Source organism: Ischnura elegans (assembly GCF_921293095.1).
Source record: "Ischnura elegans chromosome 13 unlocalized genomic scaffold, ioIscEleg1.1 SUPER_13_unloc_2, whole genome shotgun sequence".
NCBI lineage: Eukaryota > Metazoa > Arthropoda > Insecta > Odonata > Coenagrionidae > Ischnura > Ischnura elegans.
This window is the reverse complement of record NW_025791658.1, coordinates 10,325,727-10,345,081: the sequence shown is the minus strand read 5'-3', so window position 1 is coordinate 10,345,081 and position 19,355 is coordinate 10,325,727.

Below are 19,355 nucleotides of genomic sequence, written 5' to 3'. Positions count from 1 at the left end.
TGTTTTAGAATGCAGAATAAAATTTACTAGGAAGAAATACTTTGGAAATTACAATCAAACATCTCCACAAAAGAGAAATTTACGACATCGCCAAATATTGATACACCAACCATAAAATCCCTATTTATTGACCGCTTCTTTTGGAATAACTTTTAAAATGTGTGTTTTAATGCAATGTTTTAGGATGCAGAATAACATTTACTAAGAAAAAATACTTTGGAAATTACAATCAAACATCTCCACAAAAAAGAAATTAACGTCATCGCCTGACATTCAGCCACCAACCATAAAATCCCGATTTATTAACCAACTCTTTTCGAAAAACTTTTGAAATGTGTGTTTTTATGTATGGTTTTACGCTGCAGAATTACATTCACCAGGTGATAATACTTTGGAAATTACAATCAAACATCTCCACAAAAGAGAAATTTACGACATCGCCAAATATAGAGCCACCAACCATAAAATCCCTATTTATTGACCGATTCTTTTCGAATAAATTTTAAAATGTGTGTTTCTATGCATTGTTTTAGAATGCAGAATAACATTTACTAGGAGAAAATATTTTGGAAATTACAATCAAACATCTCTACAAAAGAGAAATTAACGACATCGCCAAATATTGAGCCACCAACCATAAAATCCCTATTTATTGACCGATTCATTTCGAATAACTTTTGAAATGTGTGTTTTTATGTTTGGTTTTAGGATGCAGAAAAACATTCACTATAAGAAAATACGTTGGAAATTTCAATCAAACATCTCCACAAAAAAGAAATTAACGTCATCGCCAGACATTCAGACACAAACCATGAAATCCCTATTTATTACATGATTATTTTCGAAAAACTTTTGAAATGTGTGTTTTTTTGTATGGTTTTACGCTGCAGAATTACATTCACCAGGTGATAATACTTTGGAAATTACAATCAAACATCTCCACAAAAGAGAAATTTACGACATCGCCAAATATAGAGCCATCAACCATAAAATCCCTATTTATTGACCGATTCTTTTCGAATAACTTTTAAAATGTGTGTTTCTATGCATTGTTTTAGAATGCAGAATAAAATTTACTAGGAAGAAATACTTTGGAAATTACAATCAAACATCTCCACAAAAGAGAAATTTACGACATCGCCAAATATTGATACACCAACCATAAAATCCCTATTTATTGACCGCTTCTTTTGGAATAACTTTTAAAATGTGTGTTTTAATGCAATGTTTTAGGATGCAGAATAACATTTACTAAGAAAAAATACTTTGGAAATTACAATCAAACATCTCCACAAAAAAGAAATTAACGTCATCGCCTGACATTAGCTACCAACCATAAATTCTCTATTTATTACCCGATTCTTTTAGAAAAACTCTTGAAATGTGTGCTTGTATGTATGGTCTTTCGATGTAGAATTACATTCACTAGGAAAAAATACTTTGGAAATTACAATGAAACATCTCCACAAAAAAGAAATTTACGACATCGCTAAATATTGCCCCACCAACCATAAAATCCCTATTTTTTACCCGATTCTTTTCGAATATATTTAAAATGTGTGTTTTATGTATGGTTAAAGGATGCAGAATAACATTCACTATAAGAAAATACTTTGGAAATTACAATCCAACATCTCCACAAAAAAGAAATTAACGTCATCGTCTGACATTCAGCCACCAACCATAAAATCCCAATTTATTACCCGATTCTTTTCGAATAACTTTTTAAATGTGTGCTTTTAAGGTTTTGTTTTAGGATGCAGTATAACATTCACGAGGAGAGAATACTTTGGAAATTAAAATCAAACATCTCCACAAAAATGAAATTAACGTCATCGCCAGACATTCAGCTACGTACGATAAAATCTCTATTTATTACCCGATTCTTTTGAAAAAACTGTTGAAATGTGTGTTTGTGTGTATGGTCTTACGACGCAGAATAAAATTCACTAGGTGAAAATATTTTGGAAATTACAATCAAACATCTCAACAAAAGAGAAATATACGACATCGCAAAATATTGAGCCACCAACCATAAAATCCCTATTTTTTCACCGATTCATTTCGAATAACTTTTAAAATGTGTGTTTTTTTGCGCAATGTTTTACGATGTAGAATAACATTTACTAAGAGAAAATACTTTGGAAATTACAATCAAACATCTCCACAAAAATGAAATTTACGACATCGCTAAAAATTGACCCACCAACCATAAAATCCTAATTTATTACCCGATTTTTTTCAAATAACTTATAAAATGTGTGTTTTCATCTATTCTTTAATGATGCAGAATAACATTTACTAATAGAAAATACTTTGGAAATAACAGTCAAACATCTTCACGAAAAAGAAATTTACGACATCGCTAAATATTGACCCACCAACCATAAAATCCCTATTTATTACCCGATTCTTTTCAAATAACTCTAAAAATGTGAGTAACCATGTATTCTTTTTTGATGCAGAATAACATTCACTAGGAGAAAATACTTTGGAAATAACAATCTTACATCTCCACAAAAATGAAATTCACATCATCGCCAGACATTATGCCACCAACCATAAAATCGCTATTTATTACCCGATTCTTTTCAAAAACTGATGAAATGTGTGTTTATATGTATGGTTTTACGCTGCAGAATTACATTCTCCAGGTGAAAATACTTTGGAAATTACAATCAAACATCTCCACAAAAGAGAAATTTACGACATCGCCAAATATTGAGCCACCAACCATAAAATCTCTATTTATTGACCGATTCTTTTCGAATAACTTTAAAAATGTGTGTTTTTATGCATTGTTTTGGAATGCAGAATAACATTTACTAGGAGAAAATACTTTGGAAATTACAATCAAACATCTCAACAAAAAAGAAATTTACGACATCGCTTAATATTGGCCCACCAACCATAAAATCCTTATTTATTACCCGATTTTTTTCAAATAACTTATAAAATGTGTGTTTTCATGTATTCTTTAATAATGCAGAATAACATTCACTAGGAGAAAATACTTTGGAAATAACAGTCATATATCTCCGCAAAAAAGAAATTTACGACATCGCTAAATATTGAGCCACCAACCATAAAATCCGTATTTAATACCCGATTCTTTTCGAATAACTTTTTAAATGTGTGTTTTTAACGTTTTGTTGTAGGATGCAGAATAACATTAACTAGGAGAAAATACTTTGGAAATTAAAATCAAACATCTCCACAAAAATGAAATTAACGTCATCGCCAGACATTCAGCTACCAACCAAAAAATCCCTATTTATTGACCGATTCTTTTCGAATAACTTTAAAAATGTGTGTTTTAATGCATTGTTTTGGAATGCAGAATAACATTTACTAGGAGAAAATACTTTGGAAATTACAATCAAACATCTCAACAAAAAAGAAATTTACGACATCGCTAAATATTAACCTACCAACCATAAAATCCTTATTTATTACTCGATTTTTTTCAAATAACTTTTAAAATGTGTGTTTTTATGTATGGTTTTACGCTGCTGAATAACATTCTCCAGGTAAAAATACTTTTGAAATTACAATCAAACATCTCCACTAAAGAGAAATTTACGACATCGCCAAATATTGAGCCACCAACCATAAAATCCCTGTTTATTGACCGATTCTTTTCGAATAACTTTTAGAATGTGCGTTTTTATAAAGTAATTCAGAAGGCAGAATAACATTTACAAAGAGAAAATAATTTGGAAATTACAATCAAACATCTCCACAAAAAAGGAATTTACGACATCGCTAAATATTGACCCACCAACCATAAAATCCTTTTTTATTACGCGACTCTTTTCAAATAACTTTTAAAATGTGTGTTATCATGTATTCGTTTAAGATGCAGAATAACATTCACTTAGAGAAAACACTTTGGAAATAACAATCATACATCTCCGCAAAAAAGAAATTTACGACTTCGCTAAATATTGAGCCAACAAACATAAAATCCCTATTTATTACCAGATTCTTTTCGAGTAAAATTTAAAATGTGTGTTTTTATTTATTCTATTATGGTACAGAATAACATTCACAAGGAGAAAATACTTTGGAAATAACAATCATACATGTCAACAAAAATGAAATTAACGTCACCGCCAGACATTCAGCCACCAACCATTAAATCCCTATTTATTACCCGATTCTTTTCGTAAAACTGTGTAAATGTGTGTTTTTATGTAATGTTTTACGATGCAGAATTAAATTGACTTGGTAAAAATACTTTGGAAATTACAATCAAACATCTAAACAAAAAAGAAATTAATGACATCGTTAAATATTGAGCCACCAACCATAAACTCCCTATGTATTACCTGATTCTATTCGAGTAAATTTTAAAATGTGTGTTTTTATGTATGGTTTTAGGATGCAGAATAACATTCACTATAAAAAAATACATTGGAAATTACAATCAAACATCTCCACAAAAAAGAAATTTACGACATCGCTAAATATTTACCCACCAACGATAAAATCCCTATTTATTACCCGATTCTTTTCGAAAAACGTTAGAAATGTGTGTTTTTATGTATGGTTTTACGCTGCAGAATTACATTCTCCAGGTGAAAATACTTTGGAAATTACAATCAAACATATCCACAAAAGAGAAATTTACGACATCGCCAAATATTGAGCCACCAACCATAAAATCCCTATTTATTGACCGATTCTTATCGAATAATTTTTTAAATGTGTATTTTTATGCATTGTTTTAAAATGCAGAATAACATTTACTAAGAGAAAATACTTTGGAAATTACAATCAAACATCTCCACAAAAAAGAAATTTACGGCATTGCTAAATATTGAGCCACCAACCATAAAATCCCTATTTATTACCCGATTCTTTTTTAGAACATTTTAAAATGTATGTTTTTATGTATTCTTCTATGATGCAGAATAACATATACTAGGAGAAAATACTTTGGAAATAACAATCAAACATCTCCACAAAAATGAAATTAACGTCATCGCCAGACATACAGCCATCAACCATAAAATACCTATTCATTACCCGATTCTTTTCGAAAAACTGTTGAAATGTGTGTTTTTATGTATGGTTTAACGATGCAGATTTACATTACCTAGGTAAAAATACTTTGGAAATTACAATCAAACAACTCCACAAAAAAGAAATTTACTACATGGCCAAATATTGAGCCACCAACCTTTCAATCCCTATTTATTGACCGATTCTTTTCGAATAACTTTTAAAATGTGTGTTTTTAGTATAGTTTTAGGTTGCAGAATAACATTCACTATAAGAATATACTTTGGAAATTACAATCCAACATCTCCACAAAAAAGAAATTAACGTCATCGCCTGACATTCAGCCACCAACCATTAAATCCCTATTTATTAATCAACTCTTTTCGAAAAACTTTTGAAATGTGTGTTTTTATGTATGGTTTTACGCTGCAGAATTACATTCACCAGGTGATAATACTTTGGAAATTACAATCAAACATCTCCACAAAAGAGAAATTTACGACATCGCCAGACATTCAGCAACAAACCATTAAATCCCTATTTATTACATGATTATTTTCGAAAAACTTTTGAAATGTGTGTTTTTTTGTATGGTTTTACGCTGCAGAATTACATTCACCAGGTGATAATACTTTGGAAATTACAATCAAACATCTCCACAAAAGAGAAATTTACGACATCGCAAAATATAGAGCCACCAACCATTAAATCCCTATTTATTGACCGATTCTTTTCGAATAACTTTTAAAATGTGTGTTTCTATGCATTGTTTTAGAATGCAGAATAACATTTACTAGGAGAAAATACTTTGCAAATTACAATCAAACATCTCCACAAAAGAGAAATTTACGACATCGCCAAATATTGATCCACCAACCATAAAATCCCTATTTATTGACCGCTTCTTTTGGAATAACTTTTAAAATGTGTGTATTAATGCAATGGTTTAGGATGCAGAATAACATTTACTAAGAAAAAATACTTTGGAAATTACAATCAAACATCTCCACAAAAAAGAAATTTACGACATCGCTAAATATAGCCCCACCAACCATAAAATCCCTATTTTTTACCCGATTCTTTTCGAATAACTTTTTAAATGTGTGTTTTTATGTTTTGTTTTAGGATTCTGAATAACATTTATTAGAAGAAAATACTTTGGAAATTACAATCAAACATCTCCACAAAAAAGAAATTTACGACATCGCTAAATATTAACCTACCAACCATAAAATCGTTATTTATTACTCGATGTTTTTCAAATAACTTTTAAAATGTGTGTTGTTATGTATGGGTTTACGCTGCTGAATAACATTCTCCAGGTAATAATACTTTGGAAATTACAATCAAACATCTCCACTAAAGAGAAATTTACGACATCGCCAAATATTGAGCCACCAACCATAAAATCCCTATTTATTGACCGCTTCTTTTGGAATAACTTTTAAAATGTGTGTTTTAATGCAATGTTTTAGGATGCAGAATAACATATACTAAGAAAAAATACTTTGGAAATTACAATCAAACATCTCCACAAAAAAGAAATTAACGTCATCGCCTGACATTCAGCTACCAACCATAAAATCTCTATTTATTACCCGATTCTTTTAGAAAAACTCTTGAAATGTGTGCTTGTATGTATGGTCTTTCGATGTAGAATTACATTCACTAGGAAAAAATACTTTGGAAATTACAATCAAACATCTCAACAAAAGAGAAATTTACGACATAGCCAAATATTGAGCCACCAACCATTAAAACCCTATTTATTGACTGATTCATTTCCAATGTCTTTTAAAATGTGTGTTTTTTTGCAATGTTTTAGGATGTAGAATAACATTTACTAAGAGAAAATACTTTAAAAATTACAATGAAACATCTCCACAAAAAAGAAATTTACGACATCGCTAAATATAGCCCCACCAACCATAAAATCCCTATTTTTTACCCGATTCTTTTCGAATAACTTTTTAAATGTGTGTTTTTATGTTTTGATTTAGGATTCAGAATAACATTTATTAGAAGAAAATACTTTGGAAATTACAATCAAACATCTCCACAAAAAAGAAATTTACGACATCGCTAAATATTAACCTACCAACCATAAAATCGTTATTTATTACTCGATGTTTTTCAAATAACTTTTAAAATGTGTGTTTTTATGTATGGTTTTACGCTGCTGAATAACATTCTCCAGGTAATAATACTTTGGAAATTACAATCAAACATCTCCACTAAAGAGAAATTTACGACATCGCCAAATATTGAGCCACCAACCATAAAATCCCTATTTATTGACCAATTCTTTTCGAATAACTTTTAAAATGTGTGTTATCATGTATTCGTTTAAGATGCAGAATAACATTCACTTTGAGAAAACACTTTGGAAATAACAATCATACATCTCCACAAAAATGAAATTAACGTCACCGCCAGACATTTAGCCACCAACCATTAAATCCCTATTTATTACCCGATTCTTTTCGAAAAACATTTGAAATGTGTGTTTTTATGTATGGTTTTACGCTGCAGAATTACATTCTCCAGGTGATAATACTTTGGAAATTACAATCAAACATCTCCACAAAATAGAAATTTACGATATCGCCAAATATTGAGCCACCAACCATAAAATCCCTATTTATTGACCGATTCTTTTCGAATAACTTTTAAAATGTGTGTTTATATGCATTGTTTTGGAATGCAGAATAACATTTACTAGGAGAAAATACTTTGGAAATTACAATCAAACATCTCAACAAAAAAGAAATTTACGACATCGCTATATATTGGCCCACCAACCATAAAATCCCTACTTATTACCCGATTCTTTTCGAATAACTTTTTAAATGTGTGTTTTTAACGTTTTGTTTTAGGATGCAGAATAACATCCACTAGGAGAAAATACTTTGGAAATTAAAATCAAACATCTCCACAAAAAAGAAATTAACGTCATCGCCAGACATTCAGCCACCAACCATAAAATCCCTATTAATAACCCGATTCTTTTCGAAAAACATTTGAAATGTGTGTTTTTTATGTATGGTTTTACGCTGCAGAATTACATTCTCCAGGTGATAATACTTTGGAAATTACAATCAAACATCTCCACAAAATAGAAATTTACGACATCGCCAAATATTGAGCCACCAACCATAAAATCCCTATTTATTGACCGATTCTTTTCGAATAACTTTTAAAATGTGTGTTTATATGCATTGTTTTGGAATGCAGAATAACATTTACTAGGAGAAAATGTTTTGGAAATTACAATCAAACATCTCAACAAAAAAGAAATTTACGACATCGCCAAATATTGAGCCACCTACCATAAAATCCCTATTTATTGACCGATTCTTTTTGAATAACTTTAAAAATGTGTGTTTTTTTGCAATGTTTTAGAATGCAGAATAACATTTTCTAAGAGAAAATACTTTGGAAATTACAATCAAACATCTCCACAAAAAAGAAATTAACGACATCGCTAAATATTGACCTACCAACCATAAAATCCCTATTTATTACCCGATTCTATTCAAATAACTTTTAAAATGTGTGTTATCATGTATTCGTCTGAGATGCAGAATAACATTCACTTAAAGAAAATACTTTGGAAATAACAATCATTCATCTCCACAAAAAAGAAATTAACTTCATCGCCAAACACTAGACCACCAACCATAAAATCCCTATTTATTACCCGATTCTTATCGAAAAACTGTTGAAATGTGTGTTTTTATGTATGGTTTTACGATGCGGAATTACATTCACTAGGTGAAAATACTTTGGAAATTACAATCAAACATCTCAACAAAAAAGAAATTTACGACATGGCCTAATATTGAGCCACCAACCTTTTAATCCCTATTTATTGACCGATTCTTTTCGAATAACTTTTAAAATGTGTGTTTTTATGCATGGTTTTACCATGCAGAATAACATTTACTATAAGAAAATACTTTGGAAATTAGAATCAAAAATCTCCACAAAAAAGAAATTAACGTCATCTCCAGATATTCAACCACCAACCATAAAATCCCAATTTATTACTTGATTCTTTACGAAAAACCTTTGAAATGTGTGTTTTTATGTATGGTTTTACGCTGCAGAATTACATTCTCCAGGTGATAATACTTTGGAAATTATAATCAAGCATCTCCAAAAAAGAAAATAATGTCATCGCCAAATATATAGCCACCAACCATAAAATCCCTATTTATTGACCGATTCTTTTCGAATAACTTTTAAAATGTGTGTTTATATGCATTGTTTTGGAATGCAGAATAACATTTACTAGGAGAAAATACTTTGGAAATTACAATCAAACATCTCAAAAAAAAAGAAATTTACGACATCGCTATATATTGGCCCACCAACCATAAAATCCCTACTTATTACCCGATTCTTTTCGAATAACTTTTAAAATGTGTGTTTTTAACGTTTTGTTTTAGGATGCAGAATAACATCCACTAGGAGAAAATACTTTGGAAATTAAAATCAAACATCTCCACAAAAAAGAAATTAACGTCATCGCCAGACATTCAGCCACCAACCATAAAATCCCTATTAATTACCCGATTCTTTTCGAAAAACATTTGAAATGTGTGTTTTTATGTATGGTTTTACGCTGCAGAATTACATTCTCCAGGTGATAATACTTTGGAAATTACAATCAAACATCTCCACAAAATAGAAATTTACGACATCGCCAAATATTGAGCCACCAACCATAAAATCCCTATTTATTGACCGATTCTTTTCGAATAACTTTTAAAATGTGTGTTTATATGCATTGTTTTGGAATGCAGAATAACATTTACTAGGAGAAAATATTTTGGAAATTACAATCAAACATCTCAACAAAAAAGAAATTTACGACATCGCTTAATATTGAGCCACCTACCATAAAATCCCTATTTATTGACCGATTCTTTTTGAATAACTTTAAAAATGTGTGTTTTTTTGCAATGTTTTAGAATGCAGAATAACATTTTCTAAGAGAAAATACTTTGGAAATAACAATCAAACATCTCCACAAAAAAGAAATTTACGACATCGCTAAATATTGACCTACCAACCATAAAATCCCTATTTATTACCCGATTCTATTCAAATAACTTTTAAAATGTGTGTTATCATGTATTCGTTTGAGATGCAGAATAACATTCACTTAAAGAAAATACTTTGGAAATAACAATCATACATCTCAGCAAAAAAGAAATTTACGACATCGACAGACATTCAGCCACCAACCATAAAATCCCTATGTATTACCCGATTCTTTTCTAGTAAACTTAAAAATGTGTGTTTTATATATTCTTTTACGATACAGAATAATATTCACTCTGAGAAAATACTTTGGAAATATCAGTCATACAACTCCAAAAAAATGAAATTAACGTCATCGCCAAACATTAGACCACCAACCATAAAATCCCTATTTATTACCCTATTCTTATCAAAAAAACTGTTGAAATGTGTGTTTTTATGTATGGTTTTACGATGCGGAATTACATTCACCAGGTGAAAATACTTTGGAAATAACAATCAAACATCTCAACAAAAAAGAAATTTACGACATGGCCAAATATTGAGCCACCAACCTTTAAATCCCTATTTATTGACCGATTCTTTTCGAATAACTTTTAAAATGTGTGTTTTTATGCATGGTTTTACGATGCAAAATAACATTTACTATAAGAAAATACTTTGGAAATTAGAATCAAACATCTCCACAAAAAACAAATTTACGACATCGCTAAAAATTGACCCACCAACCATAAAATCCCTATTTATTACCCCATTCTTTTCAAATAACTTTTAAAATGTGTGTTATCTTGTATTCGTTTAAGATGCACAATAACATTCACTTAGAGAAAATACTTTGGAAATAACAATCATACATCTCCGCAAAAAAGAAATTTACGACATCGCTAAATATTGAGCCATCAACCATAAAATCCCTATTTATTACCCGATTCTTTTCGAAAATTTTTAAAATGTGTGTTTTTATGTATTCTTCTATGATGCAGAATAACATTCACTAGCAGAAAATACTTTGGAAAAAACAATCATACATCTCCACAGAAATGAAATAAACGTCATCGCCAGACATTCAGCCACCAACCTTAAAATCCCTATTTATTGAACGATTCTTTTCAAATAACTTTTAAAATGTGTGTTTTTATGTATGATTTTGGGATGCAGAATAACATTCACTACAAAAAAATAATTTGAAAATTACAATCAAACATCTCCATAAAAAAGAAATTAACGTCATCGCAAGACATTGAGCCACCAAACATAAAATCCCTATTTATTACCCGATTCTTTTCGAAAAACTTTTGAAATGTGTGTCGTTATGCAATGTTTTAGGATGAGGAATAACATTTACTAAGAGAAAATACTTTGGAAATTACAACTAAACATTTCCACAAAAGAGAAATTTACGACATCGCCAAATATTGTTCCACCAACCATAAAATCCCTATTTATTACCCGATTCTTTAAAATAACTTTTATAATGTGTGTTTTATGCAATGTTTTAGGATGCGGAATAACGTTTACTAAGAAAATATTTTTTGGAAATAACAATCAAACATCTCCGCAAAAAAGAAATTTACGACATCGCTAAATATTGAGCCACCAACCTTTAAATCCCTATTTATTGACCGATTCTTTTCGAATAACTTTTAAAATGTGTGTTTCATGTTTTGTTATAGGATGCAGAATAACATTAACTAGGAGAAAATACCTAGGAAATTACAATCAAACATCTCCACAAAAAAGAAATTTACGACATCGCCAAATATTGAGCCACCAACCATAAAATCCCTATTTTTTGACCGATTCTTTTCGAATAACTATTAAATATTGAGTTTTTATTTATGGTTTTACGATGTAGAATTTTATTCACTTGTAGAGGATACTTTGGAAATGACAATCAATCATCTCCACAAAAAAAAATTAACGTCATCGCCAGACATTCAGCCACCAACCATTAAATCCCTATTTATTACCCGATTCTTTTCGAAAAAACTTTTGAAATGTGTGTTTTTATGTATGGTTTTACGAAGCAGAATAACATTCACTGGGTGAAAATACTTTGAAAATTACAATCAAACATCTCCACAAAAAAGAAATTTACGACATCGCCAAATATAAAGCCACCTACCATAAAACCCCAATTTATTACCCGATTCTGTTCGAATATCTTTTGAAATGTGTGTTTTTATGTATTGATTTAGGATGCAGAATAACATTCACTAGGAAAAATTCTTTAGAAATTATAATCAAGCATCTCCAAAAAAGAAAATAATGTCATCGCCAAATATATAGCCACCAACCATAAAATCCCTATTTATTGACCGATTCTTTTCGAATAACTTTTAAAATGTGTGTTTTTATGTATTATTTTACGATGCAGAATTACACTCACTAGTAGAAAATTCTTTGGAATTTACAATCAAACATTTCCACAAAAAAGAAATTTACGACATCGCCAAATATTAAGCCAACACTCATAAAATCCCTATTTATTACATGATTTTTTTATAATAACTTTTAAAATTCTTGTTTATATGTATGGTTTTAGGATGCAGAATAACATTCACTAGGAGAAAATACTTTGGAAATTAAAATCAAACATCTACACAAAAAAGAAATTAACGTCATTGCCAAATATTGAACCACCAACCATGAATCCCTATTTATAACCCGATTCTTTACGAATAACTTTTAAAATGTGTTTTTATGTATGGTTTTAGGATACAGAATAACATTCACTAGGAGAAAGTACTTTGGAAATTACAATCAAACATATCCACAAAAAAGAAATTTACGACATCGCCAAATATTAAGCCACCACTCATAAAATCCCTATTTATTACATGATTTTTTATAATAACTTTTAAAATTCGTGTTTATATGTATGGTTTTAGGATGCAGAATAACATTCACTAGGAGAAAAAACTTTGGAAATTAAAATCAAACATCTCCACAAAAAAGAAATTAACGTCATCGCCAAATATTGAGCCACCAACCATGAATCCCTATTTATAACCCGATTCTTTACGAATAACTTTTAAAATGTGTTTTTATGTATGGTTTTAGGATACAGAATAACATTCACTGGGAGAAAGTACTTTGGAAATTACAATCAAACATATCCACAAAAAAGAAATTTACGACATCGCCAAATATTGAGCCACCACTCATAAAAACCCTATTTATTACACGATTCTTTTCGAATAACTTTTAAAATGCGTGTTTATATGTATGATTTTAGGATGCTGAATAACATTCACTAGGAGAATATACTTTGGAAATTAAAATCAAAAGTCTCCACAAAAAAGAAATTATCGTGATCGCCAAATATTGAGCCACCAACCATAAATCCTATTTTATAACCCGATTCTTTTCGAATAACTTTTAAAATGTGTGTTTTTATGTTTTGTTTTAGAATGCAGAATTACATTCACTAGGAGAAAAAACTTTGGAAATTACAATCAAACATCTCCATAAAAAGAAATTTATGTCATCGCCAAATATTGAGCCAACATCCATAAAATCCCAATTTATTACCTGATTCTTTTCGAATAACTTTTAAAATGTGTGTTTTTATGTATTGCTTTACGATGCAGAATTACATTCACTAGGAGAAAATACTTTGGAATTTACAATTAAACATTTCCACAAAAAAGAAATTTACGACATCGCTAAATACAGATGCCGATTCTTTTCGAAAAACTTTTAGAATGTGTGTTTTTATGTATGGTTTTACAATGCAAAATTACATTCACTAGGAAAAATACTTTGGAAATTAAAATCAAACATCTCAACAAAAAAGAAATTAACGTCATCGCCAAATATTGAGCCACCAACCATAAAATCCGTATTTATTTACCGATTCTTTTCGAATAACTTTTAAAATTTGTGTGTTTATGTTTTTTTTAAGATTAAGAATTACATTCACTAGGAGAAAATACTTTGGAAATTACAATAGAACAAATCTACAAAAGAGAAATTTACGACATCGCCAAATATTGAGCCTCCAACCAAATAAATCCCTATTTATAGACCGATTCTTTTGAAATAACTTTTAAAATGTGTGTTTTTACGTTTTGTTTTAAGATGCAGAATAACATTCACTATAAGAAAATACTTTGAAAATTACAATCAAACATCTCCACAAAAAAGAAATTTACGACATCGCCAAATATTGAGCCACCTACCATAAAACCCCAATTTATTACCCGATTCTGTTCGAATATCTTTTAAAATGTGTGTTTTTATGTATTGATTTAGGATGCAGAATAACATTCACTAGGAAAAAATACTTTAGAAATTATAATCAAACATCTCCAAAAAAGATAATAATGTCATCGCCAAATATTGAGCCACCAACCATAAAATCCCTATTTATTGACCGATTCTTTTCGAATAACTTTTAAAAAGTGTGTTTCATGTTTTGTTATAGCATGCAGAATAACATTAACTAGGAGAAAATACCTTGGAAATTACAATCAAACATCTCCACAAAAAATGAATTAACGTCATCGCCAAATATTGAGCCACCAACCATAAAATCCCTAATTTATTTACCGATTCTTTTCGAATTACTTTTAAAATGTGTGTATTTATATATTACCTTGCGATGCAGAATAACATACACTAGGAGAAAATACTTTGGAAATTACAATCAAACATCTCAAAAAAAAGAAATTTACCACATCGCCAAATATTGAGCCACTAACCATGAAACCCCAATTTATTACCCGATTCCCTTCGAATATCTTTTAAAATGTGTGTTTTTATGTATTGTTTTAGGATGCAGAATAACATTTACTAGGAAAAAATGTTTTGGAAATATTAATCAAACATCTCCAAAAAAAGAAATTGATGTCATTGCCAAATATAGACCCACCAACCATAAAATCCCTATTTATTGACCGATTCTTTTCGAATAACTTTTAAAACGTGGGTTTTTTAATGTTTTGTTTTAGGATGCAGAATAACATTAACTAGGAGAAAATACCTAGGAAATTACAATCAAACATCACCACAAAAAAGAAATTAACATCATCGTCAGACATTCAGCCACCAACCATAAAATCCCTATTTATTACCCGATTCTTTTCGAAATACTTTTAAATGTGTGTTTTTATGTATTGCTTTACGATGCAGAATTACATTCACTAGGAGAAAATACTTTGGAATTTACAATTAAACATTTCCACAAAAAAGAAATTTACGACATCGCTAAATGCAGATGCCGATTCTTTTCGAAAAACTTTTAAAATGTGTGTTTTAATGTATGGTTTTACGATGCAAAATTACATTCACTAGGAGAAAATACTTTGGAAATTACAATCAAACATATCCACAAAAAAGAAATTTACGACATCGCCGAATATTGAGCCACCACTTATAAAATCCCTTTTTATTACACGATTCTTTTCGAATAACTTATAAAATTCGTGTTTATATGTATGGTTTTAGGATGCAGAATAACATTCACTAGGAGAAAATACTTTGGAAATTATAATCAAACATCTCCACAAAAAAGAAATTAACGTCATCGCCAAATATTGAGCCACCAATCATAAATCGCTATTTATAACCCGATTCTTTTCGAATAACTTTTAAAATGTGTTTTTATGTATGGTTTTAGGATGCAGATTAACATTCACTAGGAAAATTACTTTGGAAATTACAATCAATGGGTGCATTCAGGGGGAGTGATCGCTCACTGATCAGTGAGCGAACTGTGACGTCAGCGCTCACTGAGCGATCACATTCCTCCTTGGATGGTGAATGCTCAGTGAGCGCTTCGTGGGCAACTTGAAATGCAAAACATTCAATATGGCGCCCAGCGCTTGTGTTTACTTTCGTGTAGCGGCTGCGAAATATCCTTTAATTCCTGTGATAAGTTCATATCTTGTGACTCTGTACCTAATATATATCACTCTTAATCTACGGACCTAAAGGATGTATCGCTAACAGTTCTTTACGAGTCGCGTGATATTTATTGGAAATGCCTTTAGTGTCAATCGTCCAATTATTTCGTTGAGAATCTGGTGGCTGACATTGAAGTCTTGAAAAAAGAAGTCGTTGAACTAAAATGGACGTATTTTCCATGTTTTGATAGAAATACTTTCACATTTGATAATACCGTGAAATCCGCTTCGTCTTATAGTTACTTGAATGAGATTTAATAATTGATCGGGGACGTCAGTAGACGTTGTTATTATTATCACAATAAACTGTGAAAATTGGGTGACTAATGATGAAGTTATATCTCAGCATTACGGGACGTAGTGTTGCGGATGTTTTGAGGAAGTGCTGGTAAACCGGTCAAATTTAAAAAATGCTGGTGATATCGTACTAACCAAATCTGACATTACTTTTGAAGTGAGCTATGTGCCACATGAGCTTCTAATTGAGGAATGGACTTTGAATGTGCTCGGGTTAATGGTAATGTTCCTGCTGATGACAAACAAATTTTTGTTATCTCTTCTTGTCGTTCGCCAACGAGTAGTTTTAAGGGTTTTTTAAATCGCTGAACAACTTGCGAGATGCCAACTTTTTATTGACATAATAGATTTAGCCTCTAACCTTCAACATTTCTAGTTCTGTCTACTTTATGTATGCCACTCACTTTGTCAAAGATCACATGAAAGGTTTTACTCTTAAGCCTGTTATCACTGTAATATGTTTCTCTACCAGAAGACCAATATTTATAAATGTACCTTATGAACGATCATTATCTCGCGTATGTTATAGAAATTCACCGCTTTACACGACGCAATTTTGATTTTAACTTCATACATACTTCAGCTATTGCGCAATGACGTCCCCCGTGTAAAACGGCATGAAGGCAATGTTGAAGCAATTACTTATAGTTAACCCGAGAGAAAAATTATACTCACGCCTTATTTTTTGACTAACCGTACAAGTAATAACCCGCGATTTACGTATGTAGATATATTTCAATTTATCTGAAGCATATGAAATATTTATAAAGAATTAAAAAAACATATCAACTCGAAAATCCATTTTTCAGCGAAGACTACATCTGAACTTAACCTGGCTTACGACAAAATTCCACCGCAGAATAATGTTTTGGCTACCTAATTTAGTGAATTAATACATAACAAAAGGGCTTCCGCCAAACGCATTTCACATGCCTACATTACGTATAAGTCATCCAGCGTTCGATACGCTACAATGTATAATTAATACGGCTGCTCGACTCGACAATTCTTCAGCACCATTTTGAACTCGCGCCGCCGCTCACTGATCGGTGATCAGTGATCATACCCAGAAGTACGCTCACAAACATGGCGGCCGCTCACTAGTGATCGGATGGTGAGCGGTCGCATCCAGGGGGAGAGCGGTGCTTCGCTCACCTTCCGCTCAGTGAGCGGAGCTCCCCCTGGATGCACCCAATCATCTCAAAAAAGATGAAATTAACGTCATCGCCAAATATTGAACCACAAACCATAAAATCCCTATTTATTTACTGATTCTTTTCGAATAACTTTTAAATTTTGTGTGTTTATGTTTGTTTTTAAGATGCAGAATTACATTCACTAGGTGAAAATACTTAGGAAATTACAATCAAACATCTCCACAAAAAAGAAATTTACGATATCGCACAATATTGAATCATCAACCATGACATACCTATTTATTACCCGTCTCTTATCAAATAAGTTTTAAATGTGTGTTTTTATATATTGCTTTACGACGAAGAATTACATTCACAAGGAGAAAATACTTTGGATATTACAATCAAACAACTCCACAAAAGAGGAATTTACGACATCGCCAAATATTGAGCCACCAACCATAAAATCCCTATTTTTTGACCGATTCTTTTCGAATAACAATTAAATATTGAGCTTTCATTTATGGTTTTACGATGTAGAATTTTATTCACTTGTAGAGGATACTTTGGAATTGACAATCAATCATCTCCACAAAAAAAAATTAACGTCATCGCCAGACATTCAGCCACCAACCATTAAATCCCTATTTATTACCCGATTCTTTTCGAAAAAACTTTTGAAATGTGTGTTTTTATGTATGGTTTTACGAAGCAGAATTACATTCACTGGGTGAAAATACTTTGAAAATTACAATCAAATATCTCCACAAAAAAGAAATTTACGACATCGCCAAATATTGAGCCACCTACCATAAAACCCCAATTTATTACCCGATTCTGTTCGAATATCTTTTAAAATGTATGTTTTTATGTATTGATTTAGGATGCAGAATAACATTCACTAGGAAAAAATACTTAAGAAATTATAATCAAACATCTCCAAAAAAGAAAATATTGTCATCGCCAAATATTGAGCCACCAACCATAAAATCCCAAATTTATTGATCGATTCTTTTCGAATTACATTTAAAATGTGTGTATTTATATATTACTTTGCGATGCAGAATAACATTCACTAGGAGAAAATACTTTGGAAATTACAATCAAACATCTCAAAAAAAGAAATTTACGACATCGCCAGACATTCAGCCACCAACCATTAAATCCCTATTTATTACCCGATTCTTTTCGAAAAACTTTTGAAATGTGTGTTTTTATGTATGGTTTTAGGAATCAGAATTACATTCACTGGATGAAAATACTTTGGAAATTACAATCAAACATCTCAACAAAAAAGAAATTTACGACATCGCCAAATATTGAGCCACTAACCATAAAACCCCAATTTATTACCCGATTCTGTTCGAATATCTTTTAAAATGTGTGTTTTTATGTATTGTTTTAGGATGCAGAATAACATTTACTAGGAAAAAATGTTTTGGAAATATTAATCAAACATCTCCAAAAAAAGAAATTGATGTCATTGCCAAATATAGACCCACCAACCATAAAATCCCTATTTATTGACCAATTGTTTTCGAATAACTTTTAAAATGTGGGTTTTTTAATGTTTTGTTTTAGGATGCAGAATAACATTAACTAGGAGAAAATACCTAGGAAATTACAATCAAACATCACCACAAAAAAGAAATTAACATCATCGCCAGACATTCAGCCACCAACCATAAAATCCCTATTTATTACCCGATTCTTTTCGAAATACTTTTAAATGTGTGTTTTTCTATTCTTCTATGATGCAGAATAACATTCACTCGGAGAAAATACTTTGGGTATTACAATCAAACATCTCCACAAAAGAGAAATTTACGACATCGCCAAGTATTGTGCCACCAACCATAAAATCCCTATTTATTGTCCGATTCTTTTCGAATAACTTTTAAAATGTGTGTTTTTATGTTTTGTTTTATGATGCAGAATAACATTCACTAGGAGAAAA